The sequence below is a fragment of the Camponotus vicinus genome, unplaced genomic scaffold (genome assembly GCF_025532165.1).
Source record: "Camponotus vicinus isolate PSW18456_S1 unplaced genomic scaffold, iyCamVici1.0 SCAF_3, whole genome shotgun sequence".
NCBI lineage: Eukaryota > Metazoa > Arthropoda > Insecta > Hymenoptera > Formicidae > Camponotus > Camponotus vicinus.
The window spans coordinates 24,194,880-24,207,475 of NW_028141967.1; the positions used below are offsets into that span (position 1 = coordinate 24,194,880).

A 12,596-nucleotide genomic window follows, 5' to 3' on the forward strand; every position below is an offset into this window, starting at 1 on the left:
TTAAATAAACATAAACTTGTAATATATGAAATCTGTTTTAAAAAATTACAAAGATTATACAAATTAATTAAATAAAGAAACACTGATGTAAAGATTAAATTATAAGAAATAAAGAATAAATTTTTTATGTATAGGATAAATAAGATAAGAATAATATATATTGCAAAGAAATAACGAAAGAACGTTAAGATTTTAGAATAAGAAAAAAATGAGCTAAGGTAAGTTAAAAAAAAAGAAAAAAAGGTAGATAATGAGAAGAAAGAGCGCGACGTGGGTGGTCGATGCGAGCGTGCATATAAATGATATAGATAATGAGAGAGAATATCTACAAGTAACTAAAGTGAAGAAAATCGTTCGTTATAACGCAATTCTAATCTTTTCACGTATAAATAAATCAATTTCTTGTATTTTCGTTAAAATTAATTCACAAATCTGTAATAATTAAACATGTTTTATTTATCTTTGTGAATTAAAAAAATCCAAATCTTTTGACTTCTTTCTAGACTATCTTATATAGGATATATGAGAGAGGTGCGTTTAAAAAGTTTCTGAATTTTAGAATGACGTGACTGGAAAGCTTTATTTTATCAACATGACATCAGACGCGTATGATCTACTTCTCGAAAAATCTCGATTTTCTTAGACATCGTGTATATCATATATTTCTGTACGAACAAGCATCATAAAAATGACAAAATTTATAAAATCAGATATACATTTTTGTATAAGATATTATTTTTTCGCTTACACGTATTTAGCGGTAATCGCGGTTTTAATATTTTTCGGATATTCGACGAACTTGAAAATAATAAAGTGTAAACCAAATAAATTGTGATAATAAATAAATTAATATCCGAAATAAATAAATATCACGCGCACCCATTACACGGATACTTGAATTCATCATCACGAAGTAACTCATGTTTCGCTATCGTCTCGGAATTAAAATAACTGTATACAGAAACATATATATGCAATATTTGCGTGTAATTATTTCTTCCCCAAACATTTATGCGAGTGTACCAGAAAACACGTATGAGTCATTTAGACGTAATCAGTTAGATACGCCTCGACAGCGACGCAAGTGAAGAACGTGACATAATTTTTAAAAAAATGTATTGTTTTACTTATTTATGTATCGAAAAAATTATAAAAAATATTACCCCAATTCATTAAAGTAAACAATATCGAGAAATATGAAAATTAAATATTTTTATCAAATTTATTTGAAAAAAAAAGAATGATAAACTATCAAAAACTATCGGAATCAGTAGAAGAATTACATATCAAACTCAAATCTCTATATCAAAATAAAGTAACTTAACTTAAATTGAAATTTATTATCAAGTTTAATAAAAATTAATGATATACGCGATACAAATTCGAAAATATTCGACTATGCAGAACGTGCAGGAAATGCTCGGCGCGTGCAGAAACTTTCCGAGGCATCCGATAAATATCTTGAGATAAGTAAATTTGCCAATAATCTCGTCATCTGATACATTTATGATAATTCAGTTGCAATAAGTAGGTTACTTCTAAAAATTCCTAACACGAAATATCGTTGCACAAGTACAAGTGACATTTTAATGAAATATTGCATCGTTACAAGAGGACAAGAATGAATGCTAGGAAAGTAACGAAAAAAAATCCAACACACATAAACCACTTTACAGCATGCACATACAATTAGTCGCGGATCTCTAATTTACACGTTTACGCAATTCAACGCGCGATAATTAATTGCTTTAAATCTGCGATAATTTACGCCACCACATTTCGAAACAACTATCGTTCTACATAATTGAAAATAGGCAAAAAGTATGTAAAAGCTATTAAAATATGCGAACAATCAAGTTTGTCGATTCATTGTTTTTTACAGACAACGGAATAATAATTTAAAATTTTTAAAAATGTAGAAAACCTAAAAAGCTATGCAATTATTGTATTAATATATCTTATTGTACGAATAGAATAAAATTTTTTTAGCACATTAACACGCTACATTAATTAAATTAATAGCATTTGTAGAAAAATATAGCGAAATAATTTCTTTGTCTGAAAAATTTGTTCATTTAATTTTGCGAAATTAATTTCGTGTAATTATATCATAATTATATGAAGGAACAAGTGCAAAATTTCTACAAATGATGCTTCTATTATCAAATTGCAGTATTCAATCTATATAATACACAATGTTATACGATTTTGATAATAATCAAGATTTCAACATACTAATTAGAAATAAAACTTCTCTTGTAAATGAGAGAGAATCGCAGAGAGAAGCAATTATTCGCAAATCACTGATACACAATTTTGCATCGAATCTCAATGCGCATTATGTTTCCCAAAAGGATTACGTACGTTTCGACAACGAATCCGAATTAATTAATCTGGCTAATTCGCGAGGCACAACGTGAGGCCAAATGGTGTCGAAACAGAAAGATTTATTTTCAGCATGCATCGCGAGAACGGCAGAACAATCTTTCTCTCTCTTTTTCTGTCTCTCGCCATCGTGATAATTGAATTTTTATAACGATAAAAACTCTCATGTGTCTCTCACGCGCGGTGGACAAGCGTTTATTTGCTAATGAATTTTATGCAATATATCCGACTGCATTTACGCTATCAACAAAGAATTTATCTGGATGCACTATCCACTTTCTAAATTAAATGCCATCAAATGTTATCTTTGAATGCCACGCGGAGTTTTTGTTCCATCAATGTCGCGAACCAAAATGTTTGTAAAATTGATGAAACGAAATGTCATGCGTTTTCTTTAAATCACGTTGTGACCGGGTACGTTTGCGAAAAAAAATATTTGTGTCTATCAGCACTCATCTCTGCGATGTAGACTGATAAATTTTCGTAGCCCGGGTGCGTAACGATACAAAACACGACGATGATACATCATAAAAAAAAAAAGAAAAGGATATAAGGTATTGGGATACCACGGAATGCTATGGGCAAGAGGTGGGAGAAAAGAGAGAAAGGGAATACGAGCCATCGAAAACGGACTATTGGTCCACTGGCACAATTCGTGCGCTTTTTCTCACGGTTATATACATGTATGCACAGCAAATCGAAATTCTATCTCTCGACGTTGCGTAGGAGGGAGCAAAAAGTGGTAGATCGGTAGAGTGCATGCGAACATCGTATTCAATGGCGATATCCCAGCTTCGTCTGTACATAAACGAGCACGGAAATGTGTATCCATGCGCATGTGTGTGTGCGTCGTGCGTGTGCGTGTGTGTGTGTGTGTGTGTGTGTGTGTGTGTGTGTGTGTGTGTTGCGCGCGCGCGGGTCGGTGTTGCAACTGAAACCAAATTCGACTGCACAGAGGCTAAAGGGCTTTTTTATACGATGCAAACCAACCATACGCAACGCGAAATAAACCGAATGTATGTGCGAGCTGCATCTCCTTTTCTCTCGCGCATAATAGTACGAAAGTACGGGGTGTTCGGAATTTGTTATCCCACTTATTATGAAGGAGTCTACACTCCTGCTTGTAACAATAATTATTTATAAAGATGTAATAAATTAATAAATATAATAGATGTAATAAAATCACTATAAGAGAAAGATTATTGATATTTTTTCTGTGTTTCAAAATCTTCCGTTATTGTTCTTATCGACTTTCACATTTCGCATAATTAATCAATTATTAGTAAATGAAACCGTAGTAATAAATATCTGAATTGTGTTATTTTAAGCAATACTAAATTTTCTAAAAACATTTAGAAGTCATGACGTTAAAAAAGGACAAAATTTAAATAACAAAGTTGTTAAATATCGTAAATATAATTTTTTACGTAGATAATTTTTTTGATGAAATACACGAAAAAATAAAATGCTTTAGAAAAGTATAAAAAAATATCATTAGAGAGAGAGAAAGAAAGAGATCATCACACAGGCAAGCATCGTGAATACCGGAGCGCATAATTATCGTTCCACCTCGCAATGGCGATTTTTATGTGGGGATAAAATCAAACACATCCGACGATGTCGTATTTCCGTCTCGGACACTTTTCTATACGATATCGCCGTACGATATTTCATTTTTAATCGTCGACAGTACGTCGAATCGGGTCAATCGGCTTTTCTTTCTAACGGCGTTTCGCTCCGTCGTGACGTTCAATTTCCTTCATGCAATCGTTATCGCTGTATTCAAAAGATGAGTATACACATGTACAACGGCGACATGTATGAAAGTTTGCGGGTATATGTTGGACACGATATTGACATTCGGTCACTTTAAAAAAAAAAAAAAAAGATAATCAGCCGGCCGAAAAAAATATAATCCAAATAAATATATAATATTAATGTAACTTCTCTCGAATATAAGATCACATGATTGTAAACTACAACTTAATAAAAAAGCTACGTTTTCGGTGCAATTAATATCAAAATTTGCTTCGACTTAAAATCAAAAGAATCATATGTTTGAAGTCGTCATATTTTTAATTAATTCATCGCGTAAATTGTGATTAAATCACTTTTGTATTAATCTGGCACCCACAATATTTATGTCGTACAAAAATGTTTTATAAATTTATTTTACGACGCGTTGCATGCGATGAGTGCGTGTTAATATTATTAATCTTTTTCCAGGAGAGTAAATAAAATTGCAATGAAATTATTCAGGGTAGCTTCTCTTTTTATTAAATATTAATTTTAAATAATTATGATTTTAACTTTTTTGTAAATATGTGTATTAGAATAATATATAAGATTTCATTTTGTAATTGTATAATTTATACAATACTTAAAATTTATATTAGGAAATTTTAATGGTAAAAAAGTAATAATAAAAAGATGAAAGATTTTTAGAAGATAAATAATTAACGCATCGCTTAAGATGTAAATAATTAAATCGATAATTTTTAATTCCGTCAAAATCAACGGACTATAAATGTTTGAAAAATTAATAATTGAATAATTCCAAGCCTCGGGATGCACTACAATATCAGACAAAGCACTAGAGTGGACATATTAAGGCCAGCTATTAATGTTATATTAGATAAAAATCACACTTTTTCCTCGGTCTTGTGTATCTGAGAAGCAGCCCAGTTCCGAAAGGGTTAACGCAAAAATCTTTGTATAATATTAAAAATGATGGCCATCGCTATCGCGCGGCGTAACCATGCGCAAGTGATGGTGTTCCCTATAAATTTACAAGAGAGCAGACTTTCGTATTCGTCCCGGTAGCTTATCTCACGACGGTGGATGCCAACGAGTCGTGCTCCGTGCTTCGTGTTCGTATACGCCTTATCTCGATCGCAAGATTCGACTCGAAGGGTTTGTACATAGGGATGACGTGTGGGTGGCTCATATCGAGCTATGCAAAGTTACGCTGTCACGTCGGAAAGAGGAGCAAACTGAAGTGCGGAAGAGAAAGAGGGAGAAAAAGAGAGAAAGAGCAAGGTGCGAGTATCGGTTCGGTTTCCCGATGCTTGTCGCGGAGAAAAGTCTACGAGACTCGAAATAACGATAAATCTCCGCGGTATACCGCAACGTTCGAGACTAATTCGCTTCGAATCGATAAACAAGAAATTGAACGTGACATGAATAACGGATTATGTGCCATACGATTGCATGCTTTTTGTCCTTTAATAGAGGAATAAGGTAAAATCTTCACAATCCCCTAAGCAGTTACGCAATCTTGATAGAATCAAATCAATTTTATTTCTTTTACTTGTTTTCATATTTAACATGTCAAAGTTATTTTCTCGAGACAGATTAGACTGATATTATAATACAATATTTTATAAAAGAGATAAAATCTGTATCTAATAAAATTATTTTTATAATTTTTCTTTTACTCTATGAAACACATAATAAACAATATTTTACGACATAGTCTTCTGAGAGACATTGAAGAACTAATTTATTTTGTGCTCTTTCTCTCTTATTAATATTCTCAAAAAATATTCATCTGATATTTTAATTCGTTTCCTATGCAACTGCCCTTTCACGTCACATTGACGATAATTTAATTGCAAATCACCTAATGAGAATTTAATGTGTTTGGGGTAGAAACGAGCCATGCTGTGTCGTTTCCTCACTTGTAATCCAAACATGGCCGTACTTAAACGATATTAAAGTCCTTCTGCTTGATAAAAGTCGAGCTTGAACGGTGGACGAAGCAAACGGCAATTTCACGCGGGTACAAGAAAAAACGTTTATCTTTCGGTAAAATGACGCCTTTGCTCTTGGTTCGTCTTGACCTTTCTGAGAAATGAGATCGTACACAGAGAAAATGACAAGAAAAAGTTACGAAATAGAAATTCAAGAGAACTTTCCTGATTGTTTTACATTAAAATCATTTCAATTAAAATTTCCTCTCCAATATTTATTTCCCCCTTTATTTCTCACAAAAAGCGAGCGAGAGCGAAACCGAAAAAGCCTCAACATTGTGTAACTTCAACTTGAACTGTGTTTTTTATTATTATTTTCTTTTTATTATGGAACGACTGGCAACCGTTACATCATAATTATAATGTCACCTCACCGCGACTAAAAACTCATTATTCTTATTACATAACGTTGCTACCTGTACTCTTTCTCTCTCGTTGTCATACTTTTATGGAAAAGAAGATGTAATCCCGTTCCAAGCGCTACTTTCTCTTTCTCTCTCTATAAAACTCTTATTTTTGTTTCCAATACTTACCCCTTTTCCATCATTTCCGTCACTTCCATCGGTTTAGCCACCACCGTTCTTGTAGCCTTGGGCACTTTTCAAGGTGCGTTAAATAGCAGCCAAGATGAAAACTTAGCGATCTCGATACCGCAATTCTCGATCCCTGGTCCTTTTGAAGAGAAGCACTCAGTCACTGGAAAAAAAGAAATAACTCATAAAATGGTCGAAGAAAGAGAAAATAATTTTAATTAACCAATTAATCTTTAATTAAACGATGAATAAGTACTATAATTTATAACTTATACTGTTCGATTCGTGATATGGTTACATTATAAATTAAAACCGACTGTGCTGATTATGAATTTTTGATCGAAAGCATAAAAAGACATAAATATTTAAAAAAGCACACATACTTCACAAAATATATTAAAGAATAATATATAATAATACATGATTTTTTTAAATGTGCATCTTGCTTTTCCATATTCGAATAGACAATCTAAATCAGATAATATAAAAGTGCGAGTATTATAAAAAAATTTAAAAACAATTTTATACTTTATAAAGAATTTATTCTTCTTTTATTATACTCCTTTTACAATCCGTTATCTCAATTTGAAATCGAAGTGACTATTTGCAATTAAAGTCCCTCGCACAGTAACACAACGATTCATCGAAATAAATTAAAAGATGTTCTTGTGAAAAAGGAAAAGAGAGAGAGAGATACTTTGGTAAAGCACATGGCTTTGGAAAATAGATAGGAAGAAAGAACCGCACTGGATTTGCGCTAGACAAAATCTACGTGCATAAGAAATTCCGGAAGAACTTATCCCTAAAAGTTTCTTAACGTCATGCAAAGTTATTCTTTGCGCAGGACAAGAATGGAAAATAAAGTGAATTAAAAATATGCTATAGTCACAAAAGCAAATACATGTCAAATTAATTAATAAAGTCAAGCTTTAAAAAAATGTAAAGGAAAATATATTAATTTTATTAAATTTCAAGATTTTTTTTTTTTGAAAACGGAGCGACATATATACGAAAAAATTCTGTTTTCGATTTATTTTTGTCTAGTGATCATCCCTTTCTGGATCGTGCCATTTCCCGCTCCATCCTTGGTATACACCAAGAACTTTTAGTTTAAAATGTCAAATCCCGATACGCGCGCACTCCGCAAACTTAAGCATAATTTATATGTACCATACGTCCTCGGAGAATTGAGCAGAAACACCGAGAAATACCCTCGAGCGAATCCACACCGCAAGCAACGGCGTCCCTGCAGGAGTAGGTGGATTTTGCCCCCTTATCCCTTTGCCTCCCCCTTTTTCTTCATTCGCTTAGGTTCTTCGTTAGCGGTTTCGAGGGCGAAGTGCCGCGGAGTTAGCTAATTGGTTGAACGCCTCCGGCGGCTACTCCCTGAATCGGCGAGATATCCCAAATCCTTCCTCGACCGCGCCCCCCGTCGCCCTCGCACCCTCACCCCCACACACATATCCCACGTATTTTCTCTTCCACCCCAATCCTAGCTCCGTTCCGTATCTATATCTCGGTATCTCGAGCGACGAAGGAGGGAAAAGAAGAAGGAGAAAGAAGGTGTACACACAGTTACACATATATACTACTTTCTGCGAGATTACGAAATCGCGTTTTCGGCGTACGCACGCGAATCCGGAGTCTACGGAGAAAAGCCGGAAACGTTTCGGGGGTACCGTCGACCGAGTTTATCTTGGAAAAGTTTTCGCCGCTGTGTGTCCGAGGATAAGAACGAAATCCGAGATCCCGCGCGGTGACAATGAGAGGACTTCTCCATTCGATATCCCCACCGCCACCCCATAATATACTGCCGCCAATTTCGCCGCTGAGAATTGCCGCAAGATATCGCGAACGACCTTAAGTTGTCGCAGTAAATATCGGGGACTATTATCTATTAAAACGCCGATACGTAGATTTCGGTCTTTACGCTTTACTACGGGTCGATATTATATATTTTCGATAGTTTCACATATTATTTCCAGTGTCTGTGTGTGTGCAAGAATATCTCAACTTCATTTATACGTCATAGTTACAGCTCATTTCCCTTGAATATTTACAACATTTTAATGCACATATGATATTCCGAGGAATTAGAAGAAATTTTCATGAAAATTTGATTCGAAACCGATGCAGTTTTCTAATTTCAAATATTATAAATATTTTAATGTAATTAAATCTCGATTTAAGACTCCATTAACTGATATAAATTCTTCAAGAAAATATCTCAAGATATCCCTGAAAACATAATTCGAAAATATTAAATAACTATTATTACGAGTTCTTTAATACACAATCAAACAAAAAAAATCAGTTTAAAATTCTCCTGAAAAAGACTTACATTAGTCCTGTGCAAAATCAAATATAGAGAGGCACTAAATATTTTATATTAAATATATTTTTAATATAATTATATATTAAATTATATGTATTTTTAATACATATAATTTAACATATAATTATATTATATAATTATATTAAAATATTAATATAATTTTGTATATTAAATTATATATATATATATATTTTTAATATAATTATATATTAAATAAAACAGAATCGTGTGTCACAGAGATCGAGTTACAATACGTTTTTCACAGGAACAATTTTCAACCTTTTCAATTGCAGTTTATCTCTCCTCAAATTTGCGGCATCGCAGATTTAGCCCGAGTAAATAAATATGCAGGTGCGAGCGCGTGACGCGAAATATTAAAATCGCGACAAGAATGCGGCCGCGCGTTTCACGGATATTATCGGCGAATATGTTCGAATATCCGCGCCGACGCGGATTTTCCCGCCGAGGGAGGTAGGACGTCCGCGTAGGAAGAACCGCGTTCGTTTTAATCGAAATGCGATGCACGCACTCGTGTAATTTCGTAATCACCTGGCGCGGCGGCGGACAACAAGGGGGGGGGGGAGAAGGGGGTAACGAGGGGGTGCGCGCGCGGCCCGGGGTCAAATTGAAAAACACGACTCCCCGGGTTCAATCTACGATGAAAAAACTATAGCGGGCGGGTATAAAGTTTCGCTAGAGGATGATGCGATAAACGATTGCGCGCGCTGCCGCGCAAAGCCCCGGCGTTAACGCGTTTAAATGTTTTTACGATAATCTGCATAACGCGCGCGCGACGATATATATATATATATATATATATATATATATATATATATCGAGGCGAAAGTTCAAAAGCTTAAAAGGGAGGACGGCGGATACGTGCGCTGTAACGGGGTATAATTACTGTAAATTGATTGCCGCGCGGAAATAACCGGGATCGTTTATAAATTCAATGCAAATATTCATCGCGCATTTATATCGCGAGAAATTGCAGTTGCCAATTAGCCGGCGCGCAACTTTTGTGCCGGCGTTCTTTGTATGATTATAGAAAATATTATCGGCAGGGATTGACGTTATTCTCGCTACATGTCTAATTTTCAATGTTAAAAACGCGAGAAAATCAAGGTGAGCCTCACGCCAATTCTTGCGCTCCCTCAATTTATCACGAATGCGAAAGTGAATCGATGATCGCGAATCGATCGGTCTCGTGCTTCTTAAATTCTTTACAATGATGCGGACAAGTATAAAAATTATTTTTCGACTTAGCGTAGGGATGTAGAGATAAATGTCACGCTTATAGGTTATCGAATAATTTCGAGACGATAAATGTGCATCAATTAAGAGATGAATAATGAATTTTATAAGTGTAATCAATTATCAACTAGACGGGAATAATGCTTTTCAAATATTCGAAGGTTAGAGATGATACCTCCAAATTACTGAAATAAATATTATTAGTCGACGCTTATAAATGAACATTCCAATATAAAATTGTGATCGCTTTTCATTCTGCGTTTTATTCCACGTTAAATAGTTTTTATTTTACCTGTCTAGGTGAGAATTTTCTTGAAAATATTTCAGGAGAAAAGATTCACGTCTCAACACCACAAAACACCACGTAATACGAAATTTGAAATTAAAACCAAGGTTAATACGAAGAGGTCGCCACTTGACAGAAGTTTGGCGGTTAATAATTCAGTCGATAATAAGGTATTGCATATCCTTTGTTGGTAATTTGGAAACATTAAATTATCCACTTTATCAACTGAACATAATTTACATTAGCTTTCATTTTTCATATCTTACAGAATTACAATTTTTAAAATAAAAATGTGTGGAAAACGATTAACATTGTGTCAAAACTGAAAGAGATTTCCAAAACCATTACATATTTTTATACAATCAATTATCTTCAATTGTCACATTTTTACTTCATGTGAAAGTTGTGAGTTTTAAACATGAAAAATATAAAATCTGCTATTCAGATGATATAAAAATATTATAAGCCTATTACAATATTATTTGGAAACTTGAGAATATAAAAATAAAAATTTTTTGGATGTATACAAGCATGTTTTATACATGCAACAAATATCACATAAAATAAAATATAATAAGTAAAAGAGAGAAACGATATTAGATAAAGACAGATAACTGCATCGGACCCCAAATGATCCTTCACATTCACATTAAAAAAAGAATGCAAATATAATAATAAATATATTATATATTCGCTAATAGAAACCCCAGATAATAATTTTTTTAATGTGTTTAGAGACAAGAGACTATTAAACATAGAAAATGTGTAATATAAAAAAATACAACAAAGCACGATTTAACACCAAACGCAGTGTATGGCGCACATGATAACACGCTCGAATAATAAGGATACCGCCGGAGAGGATGCAGGGTTGGATACGCACGCGTGAGCCCGCGTTTGGGGTCCGTTTTCCGCTTCCAGTCCGGTCACTATGTGGACCACGATGTGGAACCGAGTTGGGATTTTCTATGTAGAATGCAGAGAGAGCGCGGAATATCTATCGCGTTTATAAAAATTGTTCCCACGCGCGTAATAGAGCGCATAGATCTCTCGCGATCACTAAACGATCCGATACAATAGTATTTACAATATTTTATAATATTCGAATTTATAAATTTATGCGCCACGACTTAAGTCAAGTAGCTGAGAGATGAATTAAATCTTTCTCTCGAGAGTATAATTTATTTATAATATCATGTTTATTAAGCGAAATTGAAAAATAAAAATGAGAAATATTGCATATTGAACGTTAATGTAAGAATCATGGTTTTTATTCTGATAATCTTAGCTTGCAGAAGATCAATAATTAAAATGAGTTAACTTTTAAGCAATATGTATATAATTGTTAAATTTTTTTATTTAAACAATTTCGCTTTTAATTAAACAATTTCGCTATTTTGCTTAATAAATATATGCAAGATTATAAATTATTTCTGAGACAAGAATGTAATTCTTAATTTCAATTCGTAATATTTGGCGTCGCAAGTAACTGTTGAATTTTTAACTTGAATTTTTATAAGATCGTATAACGAATATACGAACATGCTACACGTCTTTCTAAGAGAAAGAATAATTCTTTAACGGGTTAATTCGCGACTCGTGGCGTTCCACGTCATGCTGCTGGAAACACGCGTCCTGGACACAATCACTCTATTTACCGCGCACTTTCTTTCCGCGCCAAGTACTCCGTCGCGCTATATTTTAATCCTTTCGAATTGATTTCTTTTGAAAAAAGAAAAAAAATGAATTTGTTTTTCAATTCTTCACTATTTATTATTGTCGACAATTACGAAAATTTTTATGAAATAGTATATATGTATTAAAATGAATTTTTAATATAGTTTCATTGCCTTCGCCACTTTCTCCTGTTGCGTATAAATTTCTATCATCGTGAAAATTACATGATATAATAGTACAATTCGCGATTATACAAATATTAAAAAATTTTTCTTAAAGTGTTCGCGGTTTAACATTGTGAATCGCGAATCATTATTTATCAAGAAATAATACCGAAAATTTTATATAAAGCGTATCGCGCGCGCGCATGAAAT

General features: G+C 33.6%; 1 protein-coding gene across 2 annotated transcripts in view; it reads right to left on the bottom strand.

Annotated features, from left to right (window-relative positions):
* Nucleotides 1-12,596, bottom strand: part of LOC145969289 (lachesin) — a 218,899-nt gene that overhangs the window by 205,707 nt on the left and 596 nt on the right. Inside the window, exons 1-2 of one of the 2 annotated variants that reach the window (XM_083095302.1) lie at nucleotides 10,552-10,658; nucleotides 6,671-6,833 (exon numbers count right to left, since the gene is read on the bottom strand). The gene's annotated coding sequence lies outside the window, so the exon portion shown is untranslated. Of the gene's footprint in view, nucleotides 1-6,670; nucleotides 6,834-10,551; nucleotides 10,659-12,596 lie in introns of those variants that run through there. The other variant, XM_083095303.1, reaches the window with a different exon arrangement.